The sequence below is a fragment of the Macaca nemestrina genome, chromosome 3 (genome assembly GCF_043159975.1).
Source record: "Macaca nemestrina isolate mMacNem1 chromosome 3, mMacNem.hap1, whole genome shotgun sequence".
Taxonomy (NCBI): Eukaryota; Metazoa; Chordata; class Mammalia; order Primates; family Cercopithecidae; genus Macaca; species Macaca nemestrina.
The window spans coordinates 10556739-10572389 of record NC_092127.1 but is presented as its reverse complement, the minus strand read 5'-3'; the positions used below and the strand labels follow the sequence as shown (position 1 = coordinate 10572389).

General features: G+C 33.0%; 1 long non-coding RNA gene across 4 annotated transcripts in view; it reads left to right on the top strand.

Annotated features, from left to right (window-relative positions):
• Positions 1 to 2654: 2654 nt before the first annotated feature.
• LOC139362143 (uncharacterized) overlaps positions 2655 to 15651 on the top strand; it is a 55876-nt gene continuing 42879 nt past the window's right edge. For 2 of the 4 annotated variants that reach the window (XR_011620473.1, XR_011620472.1), the window contains exons 1-2: positions 2656 to 3062; positions 11565 to 11703. This is a non-coding gene — a long non-coding RNA (uncharacterized lncRNA). Of the gene's footprint in view, positions 3063 to 6212; positions 6282 to 11564; positions 11704 to 15651 lie in introns of all 4 variants that reach the window. The other 2 variants (XR_011620474.1, XR_011620475.1) reach the window with 2 other exon arrangements.

Genomic DNA, 15651 nt, shown 5'->3' with positions numbered 1-15651 from the left:
CCCACTTTATCCTGATGAATAAACTTTTAATGTATTGCTGCATTATGTTTGTTAATATTTTATTGACCATTTTTGCATTTATGTTCATCAGTGATAATTGGGTTTTCTGTTGTGTTCTTGTCTGATTTTGGTATCATGGCAAATCTGGCCTCATAGAATGAGTTTAGAAATATTATCTCCCCTGAAATTTTCCGAAATAGTTTCAGTATAATTAACACTAGATATTCTCTAATTATTTGGGAGAGTGTAGCAGTGAAACCATCCACTTCTGGTCTTTTTTATGTAAGACTTTTTATTACTGCTTCAATTTTGTTACTCTTTATTAGAATGTTCAGATTTTCTGTTTCCTCATGATTCAATCTTGATAGGTTACATGTGTTCAGGAATTTATTTTTTCTAGGCTTTCCAATTTGTTGGCATATGGTCGTTCATAATAGACTCTAACAGTTCTTGGCATTTCTATGCCATCAGTTGTAATGTCTCTTTTTTTTCTTAGTTAATTCTAGCTAAAGGTTTGTTTATTTTGTTTATTTTTTCAAATATCAACTTTTTGACTTGATTTTTTTTTATTTTTTAGCCTCAATTTTTTGAGTTTAGTTTGTTTTTTGCTGTTCTAGTTCCTTTGAGTACATCATTAGGTTGTTTATGTGAAGTCTTTCTACTTTTTTGATGTGGGTATTTATTTCTATAAACTTTTCTTTTAGAACTGCTTTCTGCTACATCCTATATGATTGGGTATGCTGTATTTCAATTTTTACTTTTCTCAACAAGTTTCTAATTTCTTCATTAACCTAATTATTGTTCAGGAACATATTATTTTATTTAATTTCTATGGATTTGCACAGGTTCCAATGTTCCTTCTGTTATTGGTTTCTAATTTTATTTTGTGGTGGTCAGAAAAGATGTTTGATATGATTTTAATTTTAAAAAATTTGTTAAGACTTATTTTGTGACCTAACATATGGTTTATCCTGGAAAATGTCCTATGTGCTGTTGAGAAAAACATGTATTCTGTAGTTATTGTATGGAATATTTGTAAATGTCTATTAGGTCCATTTGGCCTACAGTGATGTTTAACTCCAATGTTTCTTCATTGATTTTCTGTCTGAATGATCTGTCTATGGCTGACAGTGGGATATTGAGTTTTATACTCTTGCTGTATTGATCCCTTTATTATTATAGTATGCCCTTCTATTACTTTTAACTCTTCTTCACTTAAAGTCTATTTTGTCTGATACAAATATAGCTAGTTCTACTCCTTTTAGATTTTCATTTGCATGGAATATATTTTGCATCCTTTCATAGTCTGTGCATGTCTTTAGAGGTGAAGTGAGTGCTTCAGGCAGCATATAGTTGGGTCTTGTCTTTTTATCCATTCAGTCACTCTATGTCTTTTAATAGGAGAATTTAATTCATTTACATTCAAGGTTATTATGGCTAGGTAAAGTGTTGCTACTGCCATTTTCCTCCTTGGTTTCTGATTGCTTTATAATGCTTTCTTGCTTCCTCTCTTATTGTCTTCCTTTGTGACTGTTTTGTTTGTTTGTTTTCTGGTAGTACTTTTTGATTCTGTGCTATTAATTTTAAGAGTATCTATTTTAAGTTTTTGTTTTGTGGTTACCATGATTTTTCAAAAAAAAAAAATCTTACAGTTATAACACATTATTTTAAAATGATAACTTCTTAACTTTTATGGCAAAGAAAAGAAAAGTGACATAAACTTTGCCTTAGTTTTCTGTAGTTTGAATATTGTTTGTCTAGGTAGAGTTATTTGCTTGTGTGTTTGTGTTTTAATCGTAATTGTTGTTTCTTTGCTTTCTGTATCTGTGATTTGGTCTGTTATTACCTTTGAATTGTTCTCGGACATTGTTACTTCAAATATTTCTTCCTTTTCATTTCCTTTCTTATTTTTCTGGCATCCTCACTAGGTGCATGTTATGTCTTTGGAACTTTTTTACAGATCTTGGATGATCTCTTCTGCATTTTTTCTTTGCATTTTAAAATGAGTAATTTCCATTGACCTATGTTAAGCTCAGCGATGCTTTCCTCAGCAGTGTCACATGTACTTGTGAGTCCTTCTAGTCATTCTTCACTATTGTTATCATGTTTTTCATTTCCAATATTTATTTGTTATTCTTAGAACTTTCATCTCTCTTCTTATATTACCTATCTGTTCTTATATGTTGTCTATTTTATTCACTAGAGTCCTTAACATATTGTCATAGTTATTGTAAATTCCCCACCTGGTAATTTTAACATTGGTGTTATATATGAGTCTGGTTCTGATGCTTGCTTTGCATCTTTATACATTTTGTCTTTGTTTTTCTGTGGTTATTGTAATTTTTTGTTGAAAGTTGAACATGTAGTATTGGATAAGAGTAATTGAAAAAAAAAATCCTCTGCTGTGAGAAATTGCGTGTATTTGAAGAGGAGCCTGAATTTGATTACCATACCATGCCTGATACTTCAAATTCCTACAGTGTCATTATTTAATCTCCCCTCTTGATTTTGGGTTTCTCTATGGACATCTCCTCAGAGAGAGTCTACATCTTGCAGGTCCTTCGCCTACAGTCCACTATCATTACAGTGAAACTCTATGGTTGCTGTGGTAGAGTATGGAATGAGGGAGAAACATTCTATAGTCTTATGATTAAGTCTCATTTAGCGAGTTTGTGTCTTTGGCCTCTGAACTTTGAAGCTGTTCTTCTTATGTTGTTTTGCTTCCCTCCCAGTTAGGTAAGACAAGAAGACCGTAGAGGCCTGGAGTGGGAAAAATGCTTTTTATCCAGCTGTGTAAGGCTCTGGTAAAGAACTGGAGAGGAGGCCTTTGTTAATGGAGAAGGCTTTGGGCATATTCCAGAAGAATTGCTCCCCCTCTTCCCACCCACTTGTTAAAGCTATGAGATCTTTCTTAGATCCTCACAACAAGTAACTGGTGGGGCTCCTGGAAGTAAAACCCATGCTAGTTGGTGGTTGAGCATGAGGTACTCAACCACCAGCAGTTAACCAAATTACTTCCTAAGTGTTCCTACTAGAATGGATCTGGCAGCTAATGCCTTCAGGTAAGCAGTACTTTTTGAGTGTTATTTTCTGATTATTATGATTAACTTCCCTTTTTGAGTTAGTGACATGAACACATTCTTCAGTAGTTTATTTTTTCCTTTGTAATGACAAACACATAAGGAAACCTTGATGCGTAACTAGTGATTATCTGAAATAAGTACACTTTGCTTTGAGTAACACTGATTAATTAATGTTTTATGGGAATGTTAAACATTAAATAATGTTTTTATAGGAATCATGTAACTAAGTTTAAAATCCCAATGAATATATTAAACAAATATGTTGGACAAATTTGAACTTCTTTCTCTAGGATAGCAGAGTGCAGTAATTATAATAAATCATATGCATGTGTGTATAGATGCTCATGGATACACAGGCCTACATGGTACAAATGTAAATTTGTCTTCAAACTAAAATCTCTATTTACCGCACTTTAGGGAGATATTTTTACCAAATTGAATTGTTCAATTATTTAAATCTTTACTCTGGGAAGGACATAAAAAAGAAACACTAAGAAGTAGCCTCATTTTCTTTTTCGTAACTACCTGATTAGTCATATAAACTTATAAAAATCAGCATTACTATACATTTTAGTAACAGGAAATAAATATACTATTTGGCTCAAATATAATTTGCAGGTAAAATATAGACTTATTAATGAAAACCTGTTCTTATCTAGTTTTAAGTAATCTGTTGGTTGGATAAATTTGATTTTCAGAAACCTTGACCTTGTTGATAATGGGTAGTAAGCAGATTTTAGATCATGTAGTTAGTTTTGCATGTATTACACACCCATCTGCTTCTCCATCTGGCAGCAGACACAAAAGTGTTATGTACATTCTTCTACCAACACCCCAATTGTTAGCTTCCTGCTGAAAGACCTAGTGTAAGCTTCATTGAGTAATTATTTCAGGCAGAAAACAACCAACCCACATGTTCAAGAATAATTACTAGTTCAATTAACTAACCAAAAGCAGGTGATATTTTAGTGTCCAGGAGTAGAAACTATTTCAATTTCTGCAGCATTTCAATAAAAATATTCAGATAGCAGATGTGCTTTTTATACCTTGAGAGCATGAAAAAATAAAAATAAACATGACATATATACCAACATAAGTTGACAGGAAATTATGAATCATTTTTTAAAACTTATTATTCCACATTAGCCATTTAATTTTAAAATAATATAAACATGCAAAAAATCTACCAACATGATATGCTATCCAACAAAATTTTAAAGTCTGTATTTAAAAAACTGTTTTGTAGCAGTGACAGACATGATCAATATCAATGTTGTATATAATCATATTTACATATGATTGTATTATAAAATTGTATGCTATTTACTTTAAATATTGTCTGCATTTCAATATAATAAATCTATAAACATCATGCATATTTATTAGCATATTTTAATATTTTAAAATACATGCTCTAATATACATATATGAGTATTCATTTATAATATATTTTATACACCAGCATTATTTTGAGTTTTAATTGAAAATATACATTTTTGGATAAAATACTGATGGTTGTTAGTGTTGCTAATTTTTTCATTTAAAAACTATATGATCTTTTTAACCTATATAATCTTTTCAGGAACTCAAACAGTAGGTCTAATATAATTTGTTTTAAATATAAGATTTAATTGAAAATTTAAAGAAATAATTCTACTAAATAGAAAATATGACATAATGAAGCACAAAATGTTGAGTCTTGGAAGTCCCAGGCGGGCAGATGGTCTGAGGGCAGGAATTCAAATACAAAATTTAGCTGGACATGGCAGCAGGCACCTGAAATCCCAGCTACTGGGGAGGCTGAGACAGGAGAATCACTTGAACTGGGGAGGTGGAGGTTACAGTGAACCGAGATTGTGCCATTGCACTCCAGCCTGTGTGACAAGAGTGGGACTTCATCTCAAAAAAAAAAAAAAAAAAGTTGAGTCGTATTTATGTCTCCAGGAACTATAGTCAAACACACACACACACACACACACACACACACACACACACACACACAGAAGCAACTCATGAATATGCAAATCTTCAGTTGTCCCAATTGGTAACTACATAAAAATATTTAATATAATTAATTTTACTTAATTTTTCTTATATTGTCAAACCATAATACACAAAGAAATGGGTCACTGCTGTAATATTGCAGTAAGATTTTATCATAGCATCCATATAGGAAGAGGTGAAGACCAATAAAGTCCGTAGTTAACAATGTATCAGACCAGTATATTGAATTTTACATTCTCTTCAAAATGTGTTCCTAACAAATTAAGAAAGAAGTTATAAGTAAAATTAGAAAACCACTTAGCCCCAAGAAATTGTTGCAGTAATTTTATCATAATTTTTATTTGATGAATGTAATCTATACTTATTATACAAAATATAGAAAACACCACAAAATATAAAGATAAAATATCACTATCTCAAAATATAATCTATATTCTTTTTTTTTTTTTTTTTTTTTTGAGACAGAGTCTCACTGTGTTGCCCAGGCTGGAGTGCAGTGGCCGGATCTCAGCTCACTGCAAGCTCCGCCTCCCGGGTTTACGCCATTCTCCTGCCTCAGCCTCCCGAGTATCTGGGACTACAGGCGCCCACCACCTCGCCCGGCTAGTTTTTTGTCTTTTTTTTTAGTAGAGACGGGGTTTCACCGTGTTAGCCAGGATGGTCTCGATCTCCTGACCTCGTGATCCGCCCGTCTCGGCCTCCCAAAGTGCTGGGATTACAGGCTTGAGCCACCGCGCCTGGCCATAATCTATATTCTATCTTTTATATTATTGTCAGTTCTTTGTTTTAATATTTTAACCTAACCTCATTTCATTTAATATTACTTTTGAATATTTTGACATGCTAATGAATCTCATTTATAACAAGATTTTCAAGAAATTTTTATAAATCCATAGATGTAATTATTTCATTTTATCCCATAATTATTTTTGAATATCTTTGTTTTAAATATTTAAATCCAAACTAAAATCTTACTGATATATATAATACTAAACACATGTATAGTTTAAAGATTTCTGAATATCTCTAATGATTTCTTTGTAGCAATAACTGTCATTTTATCAGTTCAAATAGCTTCCAATATTTTGTATCATTTTTGTTGCATTCTACCCAACATCCTTCTAGAAATACTATGACAACCAACAAAATCTCCAGCACTCTATCAATATGACTTTTTCATCAAATATTCTGCAAGTATATTTCTTTTCTGTTATTATTATTATTATACTTTAAGTTCTAGGGTACATGTGCACAACGTGCAGGTTTGTTACATAGGTATACATGTGCCATGTGGTGTCCTGCACCCATTAACTGGTCATTTACATTAGGTATCTCTCCTAATGCTATCCCTCCCCGCTCCCCGCACCCCACAACAGGCCCCGGTGTGTGATGTTCCCCTTCCTGTGTCCAAGTGATCTCATTGCTCAATTCCCACCTATGAGTGCAAGTATATTTCATGTTAGATTTTTGATCAATTTAATTTTTTGTTTCTAAAAATAAGGAAGTAGAACTAGATAAATAAATTAATGGCTTATTATGGGATGTGCAAATTAAAACCAATAAAATTCCTGAAGTAGGAATGGAGAAAGAGGCAATCTCTAGCAGTATTCCATCCAAGTGGTTTTGCATCCCCTGCATAGGAATAATAGAGAATCTATAATATGGACTGAGAGAAAGATGCTACTTCTCCTACAGAAGAAAGATAATTTGTATAATCTCATTAGTAACTGGAAGTTGAAATAAATTCCCCTGCCTAGCAATAGGTCTGAAAAGAGGATTTGATGACTGCACAGCTAGACAAAGTGTATAACCAAGTGTAACCTTCAATACGTCTGCTGGCCCTCACATGCTAACTGATGCTGCCCTGTATAATTCAAAGATAAAATGGCAAAATGGGACCTCACATGTCTTAAATAAGACATCGCATAATTTTTAAGACTCAAGTAAATCATATTATTGAAAATAATTTACTGCAGAAATCAGAAGAAAGTTTAGAAAAGGTTCACATTTCCAATAATAGAAGATCTGCATAGAACTGGAGCTTGTGGCCGGGTGTGGTGGTCATGCCTGTAATCCCAGCACTTTGGAAGGCTGAGGTGGGCGGATCACCTGAGGTTAGGAGTTTGAGGCCAGCCTGGCCAACATGGTGAAACCCCATCTCTACTAAAAATACAAAAATTAGTCAGGCATGGTGGCGAGTGCCTGTATTCCCAGCTATTTGGAAGGTTGAGGCAGGAGAATTGCTTGAACCCAGGAGGCAGAGGTGGCAGTGAGCCAAGATCGCACCATTGCCCTCCAGCCCAGATGACAAGAGCAAAACTCCATCTCAAAACAAACAAACAAAAACAAACAAATACAAAAACAAAAACTGGAGCTTGCGATTTTAAGATATGTAACTGCAATGGATATCTTTACAAGCCGATGAAATAAACTGTCACATGCTGTCAGTTTTCAGTATTCGGGTATCTAAAACAAAAGAGATTTAAATTATACTTAGAGAATATGTAGCCCAAAAGTAGGAAATCATGTTTGTATAATAGAAGATACCGTGGGATTCTCAGAATATGGAGAACTAATAAACACGGAGATAAAACAATAAATGATTACAGTTATTAAGATTGAGGAAAGCAGTAGAAAGTACACATGGAGATAATTGGTTTCTCTGAAATAGACTCTCAAATGGATGAAACAGATAGGCGTTGACATAGACAATGAGAAATAAAATGCTATAACATTCATCTGAACTAAATAATAATTCTTGTATAGTGCTTGAGTTTGCAAATTTTTTGGGCATGTAATTTCATCGGCTCAAATAACCTCTAACATTTTGTATCACTTTTGTTACATTCTGCCAAACATCTTTCCAGAAATATTGTGACAACCAACAAAATCTCCAGCACTATCAATATGACCTTTTCATCAAATATTCTAAGTATTTATTTATTCTAATATTTTCATCTAATATTCTCAGTAATATTGAAACATTTTAAGTAAATAAAACTAAAAATCCTCACAAAAAAGTAGTTTAAGCAATGCATGGTGGTTCACACCCATAAACCCAGCAGTTTGGGAGGCTGAGGTGAGCAGACCACTTGAGTCCAGGAGTTTGAGACCTGCCGGGGCAACATGGTGAAACTTTTGTCTAAACAAAAAATACAAAAATTAGCCAAATATGGTGGTACATGCCTGCAGTTCTAACTACTCAGGAGGCTGAGGTACTAGGCTCACTTGAGCTTGGGAGGTGGAGGTTGCAGTGAGCAGAGATTGTGCCGCTGCATTCCAGCCTGAGTGACAGAGTGACACCTTGTCTCTAAAAGAATAAATAAATAAAAATAAAGTTTTAAAAATTATTAAAAATTATGTTGTTATTTAATATGTTAACTGAAGTACTAAATGTTATAATACCAAAGCTTTACATGTATAAGATTGTTCAAATATAAGTTTTGAATTCTAAAATTTTATACCCAGCAAAATTAACTTTTTTTGTGAAGGCAAATGCAAGATATGAGATTTTCAGGTGTTCCTACCATCAAATAAAGGTTTCCTAAGCATTATGAAATATTTATAAAAGAAATTCTTGGAAATATTAAAACCAATTGATGTTTATGCTTCAATTATATGTAAAATTTAATGTATGAGAATATTAGAAAAAAATAATATAATACAACATAACAACTGTTAAAATTTCTTAATAATTTATTGACAAAGACTGAGAATTGAGTAGCAAAAGTAGATAGAGAAAAAAAATTATTTTCATATTCCCTTGTCGCAAATGGTTGGTTTTAAGGTGATATAGATTTAAAATACAGCATTTGACTGAATTGTAAAACTTAGTAACCACATAAAAATGGAAGAAATAGAAATAAATATGATAATAATATTAGTAATAATATAAAGATAACAAAAGCAAAACCACATGTCCTATAGCAATAATTATGAACGGGCTATACATCCTAAATTTAAAAGAATTACAAGCATATTTAAAGACTATAGGGTTGTAATAAAACATTAAAAGGCCAAGGCAGGCAGATCGCCTGAGGTTGGGAGTTCCAGACCAGCCTGGCCAACATGGAGAAACCCCGTCTCTACAAAAAAACACAAAATTCGCTGGGTGTAGTGGCACATGCCTGTAATCCCAGCTACTCGGGAGGCTGAGGCAGGAGAATCACTTGAACCTGGGTGGCGCAGGTTGCAGTGAGCCAAGATTGTGCCATTGCACTCCAGCCTGGGCAACAAAAGCAAAACTCCATCTCCCCCAAAACAAACAAACAAACAAAAACAAACGGACAAAAAACATTAAAAAGCCTCATATAGAATTATAAAAGAACAACTAACTATACATCATTAATACATAAAGGAAGTAGGTTTATCATATCAATGTAAAAGTGTAAGGTGCTATGATACAAAATAATAGTAAATATTTTAAAGCTTTTTTAGTAACAATGTATTGCAAAACACAAGTGTCATGAAATCACTTTGCAGTTACACATACTTTTTTGCAAAACCTAAATAACAACTTTGCAGACTGACCGGTATCAAAGCATATAACCAGAATGTCATCTTGCAGTTTGATTTGTTGCCCCAAAGACATCAGAAATAACTTTGGAGGTTTGATAGGTTTTTTTTTTTTTTCTATTTCTGATATTTATTGCACCAATTAAACACCCAAATTTAAGACCCAGAACACAAAGTGAGTTTCTTGTTGTTGTTGTTGTTGTTGTTATTTTTTTCCTCTCTGTAAAATTCAGCCACTCCTGGAACATGATATAAATACTCTCATTGGAAGGTACAGTTTTTGCGTCCCAGTTTTTGCAGGTATTGAAAGTATCAGTTGACCAATGAGAACTCAGGCAAGCAAAAAGGCAAAAAGACAAAAAACAAAACAAAACAAAACAAAACAAAACAAAAAAAAAAAACACTTTAAAAAATTTTTAAATTTCTTTTAAATATTTTTTTTTTTTTTTAATTAGAGACACAGTCTCACTCTGTCACCCAGGCCACACTGCAGTGGTGTGATCATAAGCCACTAGAGCCTCAAACTCCTGAGCTCAAACGATTCTCCCAACTCAGCTTCTATAGTTGGTCGAACTACAGGTGGGCACCACCACACCTGGCTAATTTATTAACATTTTGTAGAGAAACGGTCTCAATTTTTTGCCCAGGCTGTTCTCAAATTCCTGGCTTCGAGTGATCCAGGATAAACCATATGTTAGGTCACAAAATAAGTCTTAACAAATTTTTTTAAAAATTAAAATCGTATCAAACATCTTTTCTGACCACCACAAAATAAAATTGGAAACCGATAGCAGAAGGAACATTGGAAGCTGTACAGATCCATAGAAATTAAATAAAATAATGTGTTCCTGAAGAATAATTAGATTAACGAAGAAATTAGAGACTTATTGAGAAAAATAAAAATTGAAATACAGCATACCCAAACATATAGGATATAGCAGAAAGCAGTTCTAAAAGGAAAGTTTATAGAAATAAATACCCACATGAAAAAAGTAGAAAGATTTCACATAAACCTCCAAAAGTGCTGGGATTACAGGTGTGAGCCACTGTGCTGGGCCGAAAGATTCTTGATTTACCTTGAAGGGACCTGATGAAAATATTATCAATAATCCAGCTATTCAACAAGAAAGGCTTTGCCTCTTGCTTCACCTTAATTACAGATAGATTCTGATTAGATTATGATAACCTCATGCCTGTGTACACAGTGCTTGTATGTGTGTGATTTTGAACACAAATATATTGAACATCAGAATTCAATGCTTAGCAGCACTTTTTTTCTTAATATTTTTTATTATATACTTTCTTTATCCGACACAGGCAAAAATCTATTTTAAAGTAATAAATTAGGTAAGTTTATAATGATGAAGTATACAGTGAACAATGAAGGTATAACTGTCACAAATCTCTATATTCTAAGTAACAGTGTTGGGAAATATACAATGTCAAACATGTGAACAAATTATAGTAAACATAATGAACTAAATAGTAACAATTATTTTCTGACTACATCCAAATAAATAAGCAAAGTAAACATACACACAGAGGCATGCCACTGAACCTGATTGATATTTATGGTTAATTTATAGTGAATAAAAGTTAATTTTAGAGTCATAGATTTAGCTAGGGTTGGGAACAAATCCCAGTTCTATGACCTGCTCATGGCCAGACATTGATCAAGTGACTTTGTCTCTCTGAGCCTCAGTTTTCTTATCTATAAAATGGAGGTCATATTTGTCTTCAAGAATTGCTCTGAGCATGAATTGCATATATAAAAGTCATGATGCTTTATAAAGTGACACAGTATTATGGTATGTGCAATAGACTGAATGTCTGCATTCCCTCAAAATTTATATGTTCAAATCCTAATACTCTAGGTGATGGTTTTGGGTTGTAGAACCTTTGGGAGGTGATTAGGTTATGAGGGTGGAACGCTCACGAATGAAATTCATCCCCTTATAATAGAGATCCCAGAGAGATCTCCACACTGAACCTTCTGTCACATGAGGCTACAATGAGAAGATGGCCATCTGTGAGGAAGTGATTGTTCACCAAACACCAAATCTGCTGTCATGTTGATCTTGGACTTCCCAGCCCCCAGACGGTGAGAAATAGATTTTTTTAGTTTATAAGCAAACCAATTTATGGCATAGCAGTCTGAATGGACTAAGACAGTGTGATATCTATGTGTGCCTATTTTAAAGTGTGCTTAGATACCTTGGTAAATAGTAAAATACAAATTTATAAAAAATATGAATGAAAACATGTAATTTTTATTGAGTATATGCAAAATAATTCAAACTAATTGAACACATTCAAAAATGTATTGTTCAGTGCCTAGTAAACATGTATTAGGCATTAAGTTTGAACTGCTCTTACATTTCACATAGCTGAAAAGCCACGAATCATCTTTGCGTCACCATTCAGCCTAGTTCATCAACAGGGAGGGCTGCTTGAGAGTTTCATGTTCCTCTTTGATTGGTTAAAGGTGAAACCCTTTTGTTCACCCAGTAAACCCTGCTGGAGGTAGATAAGGGAAAATAAAATTTCAGCTGTCATTTCTAGGCTCACATGGAAGACAAAGTTGACTCTGCAAATTGTTTTTAATTCAGTGATAAGACTATAAATCTTTGAGCCTCTGTGTGTGTGTGTGTGTGTGTTTGTTTGTGTGTGTGTGTGTGTGTGTAAAGAATGTAGTGATGGGTTATAAATTGCCTCACACTGAAGGGTTTTCCCGCAGCTTTAGAAAGTCTTTATGAATGCCATTTTGCAGGAAAATGTGGCTTCCCTCTCACATACATTATGCAGTCTAGAAGTTATTAATTTTATGAATATATTCAAAGGAAATGGGGAGGGCTTTTTCCTGAAACACCAGCTTGCCTTGGAATAGTAGTTCCCCCGGACCCCTAAGATATCATATCATTGACATCTTTATGAGTATGAGTCAAGAACCTCACAATCCTGAGGAAATGAAGGAATGAGCCATGGCTGCCATCTCCAGCATCAACAGGATGTCCTACAAAAATGCTGGGATAAATTGGTATATGCTGCTTGACACAGGGCTCTATTTGTAGCTTGGGTTGTATATCAAGCACTTGTAAAATTGTAGAAATTATTGCAATTGTTCCTTTACAACTTTGGTTTTGACTACATATTCACGTATAATACAGTTGTCAAAGAATATTTTTAAAGCAGCTTTATTGAAATATAGTTAACAGGACATATAATTTACACATTTAAGATATAGAATTCAATGGTTTTTAGTATATTCACTGATACAGACATTCCCCAGCTTTCAATGAACTTACAACTTTTCAACTTCACTATGGTGTGAAAGTGATATGTATTCAGTGGAAACCATACTTTACATAACCATACAACCGTTCTTTGTTTTATTTTCCGTACAACACTCAATATATTATATGAGGTATTCAACACTTCATTATAAAATAGGATTTGTGTTAGATGACATTGCCTAACTTTAGGCTAATGTAAGTTTTCTGAGCACATTTGAAGTAGGAGAGGCTAAGCTATAATACTCTAGTAGTTTAGGCATACTACATACATTTTTGACATGCAGTATTTTAAACTTATGATGAGTTTATTAAAACATAACCTCATTGCAAGTTGAAGAGCATCTATATTTGCAAGCAATTTTAGAACATTTTTGTCACTACAGAAAGAAACTTGGTACACGTTAGCTATCACCACTCTGTGATCCTTCTCTTTCCTTCAGCCCTCGTCAACCACTCACCTAGTTTTTGTTTCTATGGGCTTCCTTGTTTTGGACATTTTATATTAAGGGAATTATCTATGTAGTCCTATGTGACTGACTTCTTTCACTTAACATAATGTTTTCAGGGTTCATCCTGTTATACTATGCATCCAATACTTCATTTCCATTACGTGGTTCAGGTTGGTCTGCAACTTTTGGCCTCAAATGATTCTTGGACCTTATCCTCCCTCATTCCTTTTTATAATTGGATAATGTCACTTTACACGTATATACCACATTTTGTTTATTCATTCGTCAGTTGATGGGCATTTGAATTGTTTATACCTTTTGACTATTATGAATAACATTGCTGCAAATGTTTTTGTGCAAGTTTCTTTGTAAACGTAATTTTCATTCCTCCAAGTGTATGTACCTAGGAGTGGGATTGCTGGGCCATTTGGAAAATCTCTGTGTAATCATGTAAGGGGTCACCAGAATATTTTTCAAAGACGCTATACCATTTTACATTTCCACCAGCACTATATGAGGGTTCTGCTTTCTCCACTTGTTTGCCGGCATTTATTATCTGACTTTTTAGTTCTAGACTTCCTAGTGGGTATAAGGTGGTATTTCATTATATTTTTGACTTAATTTACCTGATGATGAATTAAATTGGGTATCTTTTCATTTGCCTATTGGTTATTTGCAATCTTACTTAAAGAAATGTTAATTAACATTATGTACTCATTTAAAAAATTTGAGTTATTTGTATCTATGTTACTGAGTTGTAAGTTCTCTTTATATATTCTGGAAACAAGCCTCTTATCAGATATGTAACTTTTAGATATTTTATCCCATTACATAGGTTGCCTTTTCACTGTCTTGATGGTGTCCTTTGAAATGTAAAAATGTTTAATATTGATGAAGTCTAGTTTATTTATTTGTTGTTGTTGTTGCTAATGCTTGTTGTGTTGTATTTAAGAATCCCTTGCCAAGTATAAGGTCAAAAAGTTGGCCCTTATAGTTTCTTCTAAGCATTGTATAGTTTTTGCTCCTATATTTAAATTTAATTTATTTTGAGTTAATTTTTATATAGTGTGAGTTTAACTTTATTCTTTTGTATGTGATGATCCAGATGTCCCAGGACAGTTTGTTAAAATTATCATTCTTTCACCATTACACAGTTTTGGTTAAGTTCTAGAAAATCAATAACTATAGATCTATGGGTTTATTTTTGGACTCTTAATTTTATCCCATGGCTTATACTTTTATCATTTTGCTAGTATCACACCACCTTGATTATTGTTGCTTTCTAGTGAGTTTCAAAATTGGGAAATATGAGTCCCCCTACTTTACTCTTGTTTTTCAAGATGGTTTTGGCTGTTCTGGGTTCCATTTAATTTTATATGAAGTTTGCATTCATCTTATCAACTGCACAAGTAATCTGAAAATCTGATATGGACTGCATAGAATCTGGAGGGAAATTTGGTTAGTATTTCTATCTTAATGTTAAATCTTATAGTACACGAAGATGTAATTTTAAAAAATTATTTAAGTATTGAACTTCTTTCAACAGTGTTTTGTAGTTTTCAGAGTACATTTTACAGTACTTTTATTAAATTTAAGTATTTTTTATGCAACTATAAATGAAATCATTTTTTAATTTTATTTTTAATTGCTTTTTAAAGTGTATAAAAATACAATTAATTTTCACATATTTATCTTGTGTCCTGCAAATTTGCTGAATTTGTTTATTAGTTCTAATAATTTTACTCAGTTCTTTAGATTTTTTTATATACAGGATCATGCCATCTGGGAATAGAGACAGTCTTTCTGGTTTATTTCCAGTATCAATACTTTTAGTTTATTTTTCTGGCCTAATTGCCCTCAGTTGTACTACTAGTTCAACACTGAATAGAAATGGTGAGAACAGATATCCCTCTTTTAATCCTTATCTTAGGGAAAAAGCATACAGTTTTTCACCATTACGTGTAAGTTAGCTGTGTGTTTTTCATAAATGCCCTTTATCGACTAGAGAAAGATTCCTTCTATTTCTGGTTTTTGGAGTGTTTTTTATCAAAACATTAAATTTTGATACAAATTTTTGTTGAATTTTTCCAGAAGTTTTTTGCTGCTATTATAATAATCATTTGTTTTTTATTTTACTCTTATGATATATGACACTAACATATTTTCAGATTTTAATCAACATTGCATTTCTGAGATAAATGTCACTTTGTCATAGAATAAATTACTTTTATCTTTATTTTTCTAATTTTTTTGAGGTGGAATCTCACTTTGTCATCCAAACTGGAGTGCGGTGGTTCCATCTCAGCT